This window comes from Hylobates moloch, unplaced genomic scaffold (genome assembly GCF_009828535.3).
Source record: "Hylobates moloch isolate HMO894 unplaced genomic scaffold, HMol_V3 SCAFFOLD_12, whole genome shotgun sequence".
In the NCBI taxonomy this organism is placed as follows: domain Eukaryota; kingdom Metazoa; phylum Chordata; class Mammalia; order Primates; family Hylobatidae; genus Hylobates; species Hylobates moloch.
The window spans coordinates 72,902,865-72,916,546 of NW_026652287.1; the positions used below are offsets into that span (position 1 = coordinate 72,902,865).

Genomic DNA, 13,682 nt, shown 5'->3' on the forward strand with positions numbered 1-13,682 from the left:
TTGCAAAGCATTTTAGTTCACTGTCTGTAGTTGGAGTCAGTGGCAAATTGGGAAAACAGTTGTTGGAGATTTAGAGTCCTCCTGACACTTTTTATTAGTCTTGCTCATGCATGAGACTACAATCAAAGTACATATCTTTTATTTGCTATTTAAGACGGCTTCAACCTGCACCCATTATCCCCTCTTCCACTTTCCTGTTTTCTGTACAGAAATTCTTGAGTTACCACTGATCACCATCACTCAGGAAGGCAGTAAACCATGTCATTTTCTATTAAAAGATCCCACTAAATAAGAGAAAAATATCAAAAATTTTACTTACTGGATTTAAGAAATAAGCACTACAGCAATGTGATTAGAACTATTCTTTTCAAAAAATGTATAAACATATTTTTCAATTTGATCTAAAGGCCCATGTGATTTAAAAGGAAGCCGACTTTCATTACAACAACAACTGTTCCTAATCACAAGTATGTCCATCTGCAGGGTCAAAGCATGCTAGCTTTCAGAATCACTAGCAATCAAAAGATAAACCTGAGTAAAGAAGAGCAAGAAGTGGTTGAGTTTTCCCCAGTCCTGAATAGACAAAAGAAAAGAAACGTTGACTTATTCAATCTTCAGTTCTGATGTTTGGACTTTTTGAAGTGTTTGATGCAAGTCAATGTTTCCGTCTGCTTGAAAAGAGAGGCTTGTTTTAGATGCTAATCTGGCTATGTTCAAATGAAACATAAGTGGAGAATCTGTATGTGTTTTGAATGTGGTTATTGGTTTCCCATTCACTTGAACATTACTACCAGTGTCCAAGTTTGTTGTACTACTCAATCTTTCATTAAAATTTCCTGTAGTGCTGGCTCAGAATTGACATTTAGTTAACAAAATTTGTGGAGTCATTGTATTATAGGCACAATGTTCCAGCCATCAGAGAGCTCTTTTGGGGGCACAGTGTAAATATACTCTCTTTAATCTATGATGTGATTAATGAGCAGGCTTTGCATTTCATTGTTGCTTTGCATCACTATCGTGAAAAATAAAGCATTCACATTACTTTCCAAAGGTCACAGAAAAGAAGTTATTTTCTTGTTAAGATAAACTTTAATAAAGACGTTTTAAGCTTGCTTATCTCAGAATATTTATGGTATAGAATTTTAGAACAGTCACAAACAGAAATTTCAATGAAGATTCATATTTAAGCTGGACATTTTTTTTTCTTACTATGTCTTGTGCCTCTGTTGTGTATGGCTTAGAAGGGAGAAATGCTATACAAAGTCTTTGAATGTCATCATTGCAAATCATATATACAGCAGTAGAAAATAGACTCTTGGGAATAACATTGCTGTGGTGGGGGAGAGGCAGCACAGGCCAAAGAAATTTAATTTATCCAACCTAAATCAAAATTTTAAGACTCACCCATGAAAGAAGTGTATGTATTGCCCCCATTTCTACTTTTTATTTTTCAGGCTGACATGCGTTCTTGTCTCCCACTCAAATCAATGTTAAATAGAAGGATCATAGTCTGAAAATTATTTATTAAATAATTTAATAGACACTGTAAATATTTTTTTAGTTTTCTAAATGTCACATGTTATTTTCAGTAACACATACTATTATTTTCAATATGTAGGCATAGAATCTTTTAGAAAATAGATGCCATAATCTAGCAGACCAGATAATGTTGGGTGGCAGTTCATGTTGTTTGAAATCTACCATTACAATCTTACATGGTATTTATTTATTCAAGACGAATAATAAGCTTCATTTCTCAAGGGCAATGCACTAGAAAATGTACATAAAATTTTGTCTGCTGATTAACCTAACAGATAATAAAAGAATATGAGCATCATAAAATTTTTAAAAGTGTAAATGAAAAGGTAATACAAGAGGTGGGATTTACAAATCAAAAAATAGAGCGCTAATTGTAATCCACCTTCTATGGCATCGCATTAGAGATAAAAATACAAAATCATTTAAATTAAAACAATGATATTATCTGTATTCAATATTATTTATTTATTTTTTAATCTCAAGAGGTGAAAGTAAAAAATAGCTAAATGCTTGTGGGAATATTAAGATCTCTAAATTATTTTGAATTTAAATGTAATTTTTACTAATACTATTGAGCAGTGGGAATAATTAGAATGATTTCAGCAAGGCTGGATACTTGAATAATTAAAGGCACAAGATTAATTTTAGGAGAGGCATCATTATCTAAAATTAAATATTAGAATCCTTATAAAAGGTAGGAGTAAGAATGGAGAATAGATTGAACCGTATTTTAAAGTTATTTAGCCTCATTAGTACCATAATTTCCCTTGAATAAATATAAAATCCATTTGTATTAAATATAAATTTCAAAGTTTCATGATATATATTTGTTTTTTATAGAAATTAATAATTGAATAATCTTTTCTGTAATTCTTCTATTGCAGTTCAAAAATAGCTTCCCAAATTATTATCTTCTTAATCACTTTTGAATGGGCAATGCATGCAAATTATAAAAACTTAAATATATTGAAATGTAAGATTTTATTTCACTTTTCTTCCTGGGCCAACCTCTCCTCCCAGAGCAATTATTTTTTGCTTTTGCTTTTTTCAGTTTCTGAGATATCCCACATATCTTTCTATATTTTTGCTTAAATATTTGACATATGTTATGCTTTCCACACACATTGTTTTGCTTCTTTCTTTTATTACTCAACACTGCATCTTACTAATCATTCTGTATTAGTACATACAACTTTTAGCAGCAAGATAAGACTCCATAATTTAACAAGTTCTAATGGATAGATATTTAAACTTGTTTCCTTTTTTAAACCATTATAAACAATGCTGAAAATTGTACATACATCTTTAAATACATCTATGCAATGATTTCTAAAAGACGAACTTCTGGTCAAAAGACATATGAATTCATAATTTAACAAATGACTACAAATTACCATCCAGAGAGGCTTTACCTTCATATTTTCACAAGCAATATGTGAGAGAGCCTATTTCAAAAAAAAAGGGTCAAAATACATTGTTTTACAATTTTTGATCTTAGCCAATGTGACAAGTAAAAATATGAAACATCACTGAAGCTTCAGTTTGCATTTATGTGTTTAGTGTGATTGAGATTATCTTATGTTCATTTATGCTTAAATGCCATAGTATTTTCTCTTCTGGAAACTGTGTGTTCACATCCTATACTGATTGTAAATACTGAAACCTTAAAAATGGATTTGTGCATCTGCAAAATTGGTGAATTATTTACAAGCATCTATTTCTCACTAGGTCCATATTTCCATTATTCACATATCTTTCATGGTTGGTTAAGTACCCTTTTGTTGCTTACTGAAGCAAATAATGAAATCCGTTTTGAGTTTGGAAAGATAACTTATGGAAAATACATGTTCACCACAGCAGTATCTGATTCCAGTGGCTGAGAAAAAGATAATTTAATAGCAAATACATAATTACATATTAAAATTCAAAAAATAGGAAAAAGGTACCATCCTAATGGCAATTAAATAATTTCTATAGTTCCAGAATACAGCACATACATATGATATTACACTTGTTTTAATTACTTTCCCCTGAGGTTTGCTTGGTAAAGGTGCACGTAAAGGTGGGGCTTCTAAATTAGAAATAGATTCTCATGAATAAGTATACCATTTATTTGTTACAATTTGGGGAAAAAAAGCAGCATGTCTGAAAGCTGCCTACTACAAGTTCTGGACAAGAGTAATGGTATGGAAGGAAAAGTATATCTAATTTTGAATAATATACCTGAGGAACTTTTCAGCAGGATCTATTCACCATCTCTTTGATATATTCTCTGAGCTTTTTTGGACAAGTTTTACCAAAAAAAAAAAAAAAAAAAAAAGAAAAAGGGCTTAAACCCCAACACATGACTATTGCTTTTCTCTGCTTTCTATCAGTTTAGCCTAGAAGTTAATACTGTATATTATTGAACACTGAAATATAACATAAAATATTTTTATGATTTATGCTTTTCTGTATTTTGTTACACTAGAACATTAATATTAAAAATCAGAGGCTTATTTCTCACTTAGACTTTGAAAATTTATATCATTTAAATTTGTATATCGTTGTGGCTATTTAATTACAAGACAAAAAAATTCCACTTGAAATATGTGTTAAATCCTTGTTTCTCTAAACCTTTTCTCCAAAGACATTTTAAAAAAGATATTCTGACTCTTGTGTATGCAAAAAACATTCCAGGTTAAAACAAATGGTTTTTAGTTAGTTTATTGGTGCTAGATATAAATCAACTATGACAACAACAAAAACATAAGACAAACTCATTTGGAATATTAGTAACATTCATCTAAGAGTATGAAGAAAATCCTAAGTCTCTCATTATGTTACAATGATCCAGGAAAAGAAAGAGAAAAGCGAAATGAAACCTGAAAAAATAAACTCTTATGCATGAGCATAACTATTTATATTAAAGGTATCTCCTCTTATGGAATAAAAGATACTCTTACGGAGCATCTTTTATTATTTTCAAATTTTCCCCCAGGGCTGGGTTCAGTGACTCACGTCTATAATCCCAGCACTTTGGGAAGCTGAGGCAGGCAGATTACTTGAGGTCGGGAGTACGAGACCAGCCTGGGCGGCCAACATGCCGAAACCCCTTCTCTACTAAAAATACAAAAATTAGCCGGGTGTGGTGGTGCATGCTTGTAATCTCAGCTATTTGAAAGGCTGAGGCACGAGAATCGCTTGAATCTGGAAGGCAGAGGTTACAGTGAGCTGAGATCGTGCCACTGCACACCTGCCTGGGCGACAGAGCAAGACTCTGTCTCAAAAAAAAAAAAAAAGAAAAGAAAATTTCCCCAGAAAATATTATATGATAACCCACAAATAAATACTATATTATTCAATTTTTACTAGATCCTCAGTATTTACTAGACCCTAAGTCAATAAATACCTGCCAAATAAATAAATACAAAAAAAATGCTTTCTAAATTACCAATCTCAAGTAGATATACAAACAAAAAGACAAAGAATGAAGGGAACCTATGGTGAGTTCCTCTCTTAGTAGATAAGAATCTCCATCGCATTAAACATCTATTATGTTAAAAACCAAGTTGGTATTAGGAATAGCAAGCTTAATTGGGGAAATAAAGAATAATAAAGAACATTTAGAGAAAAAAGGAATATAGCAAAAAGATGTCGCGGTCTGTGGAGATTAAAAGGCTTAGGTTTCAAATCTGACTATGCCATACTAGTTGTGTAGCCTTAGGCAAGTTTATTCATCTCCCCTTGAATCTTTATCTTTAAAATAGTTATAAAGTGTAATCTATTTCATGCATGTGGCAAAGGCATATATTGAACACCTGCCTCAACCCCTTGCAGGTGGGTGAGGCTATATGTATAGCTCTGGATAAAGGACTAGGAGTGAAGGTGATGTGTGTCACTTCCATACAGAAAAATGTAAGAGCCAGTAGGCAATCCTCCTTCACTCTTTCTTTCATTAATTTTAATTTAGTGTTTGGCAAACTTTTTCTGTAAAGGGACAGAGAGTAAATAGTTTGAGCTTTGCATGCTCTATGTTCTTTGTTGCTACTACTCAACTCTGCCTTTACGATGCATAAAATGCCAATTCATTACCTAAAAGCAATCACAGAGTACATGTAAAGAATGAGTATTGTTGTTTTCCAGTAAAACTTTATTTACAAAATTAGGTAGAGGGTTAGAATTGGCCCAAAAGCCATAATTTGCTGTCTTCTCTATTCACTCAATACCATATTGATTGTGATGAAGAAGTGATGAAAGAAAAGAGTTTAGTCGAATCAAGTTTAATTCACATGCATTGACAGAGCATATTCATGTGCTTGGAACTCTGGTATTTGCTATAGGAAAGAAATTTATGTATATTGAGCATGTTTTATGTGACAAGCGATCTGATACGTTTTTCACATAAATACATAATTGCATTTAATCTTTATAGGTTGGAATTTTTCAGATAAGAATCTTGAGACCCAAAGGAATTAAGTGAGGAACCCAAGTTAATACTGTTAGTAATTCTGAAATAAGGGATTAGAATACCATGATATTGGACCCCAAATTCTGAGTTCTTTCATGTTCATGTAACTGTTACATTGAATAATCATGACCCAGAGTGTAATCATAAAGATATTTTCTCCTCACAGTTGTGTCTACAAAACCCAAGAGCTGTTATTTTTCTCTCATATAATAAATTCAGGGAGGTAGCCTGGGTGGATTATCTATTCACTCTAAGATAATAATAATATTTAAAAATCCTCTTATCACTTTAGTCTCTCAAATAGTCTCAGTTCAGTAATTAACATATCCTCATAATAATATTGTTATAATGTAATAAAATTACAGTGTAATAATAAAATCTCTGAATATCAAAGTGAAATATTTGCCTCAAACTTAGTTCAGGTCTGCTGAGTAGGAAAAGTGCATCTGGAAAGAGGATAGTGGGTAGGTGGGGACACACTTCTTTCCTATTTACCTTCCCAGATCCTTTTCGCTGTCCCCAATACCTCTTCAGCTAAAAAGAGGCAGATTTTTTCTGCTGGAGATGTGGGAAGTTCTCCTTTCTCCACTGAATATGCCTCCAGCTGATCCCTTAACCTCCCTTAAGCCTCCTTCTGCCAAGGGGTGCTTCTTCCTCCAGATGAAGCATTTTAGATTCTTGAGCAGAATCTAAAATAACTTCAAGTTCTCTCTCTTTTTCTCAGACATGATACTTATGGCTCACCTCAGGGTTTCTTAAGCCCTAGGGGTCTGTTAAAAGTAATTTGCATTGATATTGAGGGGAAGTAGATGTGTCCCTATCTCCCTATATCTCTCATCAGCCTCCACCTCCTGGCTGTTTCAATTTTCTAAGATTTGCAAAAACAATATACAACTACCCTCTCAGCTGTCCCTGCCTAGTGGTCAAACACCTCCCTATGAAATGCGGGCGAAATTAGTGTCTATTATTCTAGCGAAGCTATAGAAACTTTTTAACAGTCTTATAGAAAAGCCTAAAATACTCTATTTTTCCTAAGACACTTGCAGTATGGTTGTGAATACAAAGCTAATACTCTAGAAATATTTGCAAGAATTTTATGATCAGAAGAGACTTAAGGGTCAATAATTTCATTTCTTAGCTGAACTGATGAATATTTACTAAGTGTCTAATATTTGGAAAGTGCTGGGCTAGGGCTTAAATAAAACTGAAACCAAATGCAGATATCATTACAGTCACTACTTGAATCTCTCTGATTTGGGAGAATTTACTACACCTTCAAAAGTCCTATTTTCATTGTTTTTGTAAATCTTGGGGTCTCCATGTTATTTTAAATAAATATGCCTGCCTGGCAGAGCAATATCAGTCTTTAAAGAATGGAATAAGTTACAGAATTCCAATGTTGAAGACAGGCTTACAGTTCCTTCCATCATTCTTAGACTTTCTATCATTTGCTCTTAGTTCCTTTTATGACGTTGTTACCAGTAGAATGAATCCGAGTTACCCTGAGTTACTGGCTGCATATCAGTGCGGGTCCGCAGCAAATTCAGTCCTCGCCTCCTGAGAAGAAATAAGTCGACTGAGGGGCCTAAGACAGAAGAGACCAAGGTAAGTTTCAGAGCAGTAGTCGAAGTTTATTTAAAAAGGCTTTAGAACTGCAAGAAAAGGAAAGAAAAGAAGGAAAGTACAACTTGGAAGAGGGCCGAGCGGATGACTTGAGAAACTAAATGCACAGCTCGACCTCTTGACTTGGGGTTTTCTGTGTTGACATAGTTCCAGGATCTTGCATCACTTCTTCCCATGCCTGAGATCTTATTGGAAAGCTGCTGAACAATTTCAGGTGTTTTCTATCTACTAGGAGACAGTCTTTCCCTGGTGCTGGCAGTGACCAATTATTACTTTACTATTTATTTATTTGAGATGGAGTTTCCCTCTTGTTGCCCAGGCTGGAGTGCAATGGCCTGATCTCAGTTCACTGCAACTTCCACCTCCCAGGTTCAAGTGATTCTCCTGCTTCAGCCTCCCAAATAGCTGGGATTACAGGCACCCACCACCATGTCAGGCTAATTTTTGTATTTTTAGTAGAGACAGAGTTTCACCATGTTGGTCAGGCTGGTCTAGAACTCCTGACCTTAGGTGAGCCACCTGCCTCCGCCTCCCAAAGTGCTGGGATTGCAGGGGTGAGCCAAAATGTCTGGCCCATTTATTACTTTAGAGAAACAGTTAACAACCGCCTGACCCTCATCTGATGGTCACCCAACACTCCAGGTGTGTAGGGGGAGACCTCACCTGCCCTGCTCATACTTGACAAGCTTGACTAGCTACCTACTGTAACAACATGTGTAACAGGGGTGCATGTCACTGCTCTCTAATTGTACTCAAGTACAAAGGCTTGGGGCTGTCTTTTAGAGATCACCCTTAATTATACTGTGGGTGAAAAGAAAGCATCCTGCATTTTCTGAAACTTCCATATACATCGGGCTATTTATTTTTATTTTTATTTATTTATTTTATTTTATTTTATTATTTATTTTTGAGACGGAGTCTCGCACTGTGGCAGATTGGGCTGTTTCTTTATGTTGACTTTGCATCTTTGTGTGTAGTCTTCTCAGGTTCAGTTCCTTATCTCTGGCTTTCTTGATTTTCATCAACATCATGTGCATTGTTACCAAATACACCAAAATTGTTGTTTTCACATGATAAATATTTTTAAATGAATAACTGAGATTACAAAAGTAAGGAAAATTCACAGGGCACTGGAAAGTAGAAAATGATAAAGTGAAACTAAAATGGTGGGGAATGCAAATTGGCAAAGCCACTTTAGAGAATGATTTGGCAATATCTAGTGAAGGTCAAAAATGACTGACTCTGTGGTCCAGCAATTTCTTTCTTAGGTATATACCATAAAGATATGCTCAAATATGTGTACAAAGAGATATGTAAAATATCGTAGCAGCATTGTTCGTGACTGAAAAACCAACAACAAAATTGAAGGCCAGTCTAATGTCCATGATAGAATGGATTTTAAATTGTGCTATATTTGTATACTGGTGTACTATTCAGCAATAACAATGAATGAATTAGATTGAATGATACAAATGTAAATAAAATTTACAAATATAATCTATAATGTATAAAGCAAATTATAGAAGAATATAAAATGTTTAAAAATAAGCAGGTACTGTATTTTGTTTAGGTAGACATGCATATGTAAAAAATGTATTAAAAATGTGATACATGAAATTCTGATAATCACACAAAAAACTAAAAATTAATCATCCAAGGGAGGGAGGGAGAGAATAGGAGAGATATGGTAAATGAAGGCAAGAGTAGGAGAAAACTTTATATATTATTTATATGTTTAATTGTAAACCATGTGACCATATTACTACTCAAAAATGCATAGAAATGATTAGTGACTAAACTCAAGATAGTAGAGAAAAAAGAGAGTATGATTGGTTGGAAATACAAAGGATACAGCAATTATATTTATGCACATTCAGTATATTAATCTGAATGATGAATACAAATTCTTTATTATTCTGTATACCTTTTGAACATCTGAAACATAATATTATAAAATAAAACCTTAGCTTTCAAAGCCATTGTTTCTGTTAAGGGCTTGACAATCCAAATTTGGAGGTCAAAAAATAAGCATTGACTTTTCATTCTTCTTTGTAATTATACTATAATAATCTCAATTTATGTCAAGGAAATGCAGATGACTCTAACTTTTGGAAAAACAAATTACCAGGTAGTATAAAGTGTGAAAAAGAAAAACAAATTAATGTTTCAAGATATTATTTGACCTCTTTTACACATCCTTTACTATTGTTGACACACTTGACTTTGATGTATTTCTTAAATCTTTCTTTTCAGAAGTAATCAAATTAAGAGGAAACCTTTTGATGACAGTGTTTGTTATCTCTGTATTCATCTATTTATCATAAAGATGATCTAATATTCTATTTTTATAAATACAGTGTTGATTGTATAATACTTCTGAGCAATGCTAATATAGTTTAACCTTAAAAAATGAAACCCGACATCATAAAATTCAACATTAGTATTGCTTCCACTTTTTAGAGCTTGATTTTGGCAGGCCAATTTTTTTTCAAATGTTGGTTTTCTTATCTTTAGAATGAATGGAGTTCTATGAAAAAGAGCGTTGTGAGAATTATATCAAATTAAAATATTAATAATAAATTTTCAGTGTATATAAAACAACTTAGTGTCTGGAACAAAATAGTTATTTAAAAATCAATCATTCCATTTGGCATTAAAAATAAGCATAAGTATGCCTACATTTGTGATTATTCTGGATGTTCTTATAAGGTCTCTGGATCATGATTATCACTCTGTAGTACATGGATATAGTTATATGAACAAAGAAGGTAGGATATATTTGGATAAGTATGTATATATCCCAGACATGTTTAAATATTTTAGTAATAAATCTGTAATATGAGCTAACTTTCAAAAAATTTTGTCAATGTCTTCCAAAACTAATTTAGAGAAATAAAGAAATGAAAAATTCTAAAACAAATCAAAAGCCCATTTAATTAACAGTTTCACCAAGTTGTATTATAGTTCATTTTTAATAAGTATATATTTAAACTTTTTATGGATACATATATAAACTAATTTATATAAATGAGCATTATGTATTCATATATTAAAATATAAATGTATAAAATAAGCACATCTATACAAACATGTTTGTATAGATATATATATACACAAACACATGTGAAAGTATGAATATAACAACAAAAATATAAATTAGGGAGTAAACCTTTGCTTTATAAGAAATTTCAACATATTATTTTTTAAAACTGTAATTACTCTTACAATTATTTTACACAATTTCTAAGGTCAAGTCTTACATAAAATGAGTAACATTAATAATATTTCTTAGATGTTATAATTAACAAGATGAGTTTCACTTATAGTAAAAAAGAGTACAAAGAAAGAAACTAAGGCCTATATATTAAACTTTCATTTAAAAAATATTTGACAGAAATTCTATAAGAAATGAAAAATAACAATTATTTTGGCTTCAATTTTTTCTACTTGAGTGAACAAATAGTGACGTATTATACTCAACATCCACATATTAAAATAATCCAAACCTAGTATTTCAGGAGGAAATTTTAGCGGTGTTTCCACTGTAAGACACCATAGATTGAGAAGAAAAAAAACAACTTATCTTGGTACCTGCTGAGTATGTTCTAATCCCATAGCTCGTGATGCATTTCTCTTATCCTGACAAATAGGTAGCAGTGCTAGTTTTTGTTCTTAGCATATAGTCAGCTTCTTTTGAAATTCAGTCATATATTGGATATGCTGACCCCCTGCCATAGTGAATTCCACAGGCAGGAGCTCCATGGGATGAAAAGTGCTATTCAACTAGAGGGGTTCATGAAGAAAGTCAAAGTCTGTCAAATTAATTTCTCAAAATGCCCTAAGCCCCAGCCATCTCCCCTTCGATGTTCTTTGCAGCTGCTTAGCACTTCTGGACTAGTTGAGCCGGAGTGAGTTGGCTGCCTCCCCCTATGGCAATATTTCTTTTTCAAAGGGTAGTTGCCATGGTTGTATAATTTTGTGCAGGGAGTAGGAGACTTTGTGATTTACCAAGCTGTGCTGAAAAAGATAACAAACCCAAAAACTACAAGTTTAAACTGAGGAAAACTTGTCAAACTCTCAGTGGAGAGTGGAAGAAAGAGTGCTTTCCACATTAAAACTGTCTTGCATTTTTTAACATCGTTGAACTGCAAGGGGCTTAGGATACTTAACGGGTCTTACTAAATTTGGTTAGACCTCCCAGCCTCCTAGTGAGCACATGGAAAACAGAAGCATATAGAGAGAGCACAAAGTTAAGAAACACAAGAATGAACTAAAATTCTTGGCTCATTTACTGTCACACCTTGGATTGTGTAAATGATTGGTACCTTTTGGAGCCTCTAGGTTAATGCATCATCATTCATCTTAATATACTCATTACTATCCTCTATCTCTTAGGTCAGGCAATTCTCATTACCTAGAATTTCCTCTCAAAATCCTATGTCTGAGCAAAGCTTTGGACCCAAATCTCCTATGATATCCTTGTTAATAAAATAGTAAAATTATGATTAGCTAAGGGTAGTATTGGACAGATTCAAATTGTATTCAACAATGTTGCTCAACAAGACCTGTATATACTGAGGCCGCTATTGTCAAGTACTTTGGTAGGTGCTTTTGCTTACATTATCTCAATTTTTTTGGTAGGCATGTTATTTGACTAACCAATTTATCTTATTTGTTACTAAAATGTTTCCTGTTTTGTTCAAGGTTTCACTGTTCCTAGCTAAAATTCCAGGCTCTGTTGCATCTCGTTATGTTAATATGACACAGTTCTGGCTAATAACATGGAGATGTAAGTCCCTGAGAGAAGGCTTCCTTTCAGAAATTTGTCTTCAGAAATATAAAAGGCAGACCCCTTTGAAGGTAAGATTTTGTCTTTTGTCCTTAATTGTTTTCTTATCCCTTCTTCCCAACTGGGACAATAGTGTGATAGTGATAAGGAGGAGGAGCAGCCATCTTTGACCAGACCACATAATAAGGAGGTCAGAGTAGAAAGATACTCTAAACTTAAATTTTGGATGGTGTTTTTGGGTATTTCAAGCAGCCCTGTGCTCTCTACCTCCAGCATTTTTATTAAATGAAAAATGTAATCCTATTTATATGAGTCATTTTTGGTCAAGCTTTCTGCTACTCCCAGTGTAATCATTACTTACCACACAATATAAGAACTCTCTGAGCTATGTGGTAATATCCCACAGCCAGGGAGTAGGAAAAGGAGGTAGAATTTAAAGCTCTCCTTGCAATTTTAATTCCCATTTTATATTCATTCACTTGTTAATGGTCTTATATAGCCTAATATTTCTTTTAGTGATTTAAATAAAGAGATCAAAGAGTTAGATATCAGATGTGCTGTTTCCCAAAGCTTGAATGATAGCTAATATACTACATCTGAGACTGCAACTGTCTTGACATATTTGATTTCCTGTGTCAAGATTTTCAACATTGGTTGAATTATATTAAAATAATTCATGGTTTGATAACTTTATTAGAATCCAAGTGGTGATATTGAAAAGGTAGTTGGATATAGTAGTATGGAATTCAGAAGGGAGATCTGGTATAAACTTATTTATGAATGACATATAGATAATATTTTATGCCATGTGACTTGATGAGATTGCAAAGGAAGAAAGTGTAGATAGTAAATGGAATAGAATTAGAGATTGAAGCCTAGGCTTTCATAATAATATTGTTGAGAAGACTAATGTTAAGAGGAGGAACAATCAATGACTGTAATATCCAGAAAAAAAAACAAGTGATGGAACTATATAATCTGTGGTTTCAAATACAATCATGTGCCACATAAGGATGTTTGGGTCAACAACAGACTGCTATACGATCATGGTTCCATACATTATAATGGAGCTGAAAAATTCCTATCGCCTAGTTACATCATAGCTGTCAGAATGTCATAGCACAACACATTGCTCACATGCTTGTGGTGTAATGTGCTGGCGTAAATAAACCTAGTGTGCTGCCAGTCATATAAAAATATAGCACATATAATTTTGTACAATACATAATACTTGATATAATAATAAATGACTGTGTTACTGCTTTATGAATTTACCATACT

General features: G+C 33.1%; 1 long non-coding RNA gene across 1 annotated transcript in view; it reads left to right on the plus strand.

Annotated features, from left to right (window-relative positions):
- The first annotated feature begins 7,519 nt into the window (after positions 1 to 7,519).
- The window catches only part of LOC131380885 (uncharacterized), a 126,619-nt gene continuing 120,456 nt past the window's right edge, over positions 7,520 to 13,682 (plus strand). Inside the window, exons 1-2 of the long non-coding RNA XR_009209153.1 lie at positions 7,520 to 7,594; positions 12,317 to 12,472. This is a non-coding gene — a long non-coding RNA (uncharacterized LOC131380885). The remainder of the gene's footprint in view (positions 7,595 to 12,316; positions 12,473 to 13,682) is intronic.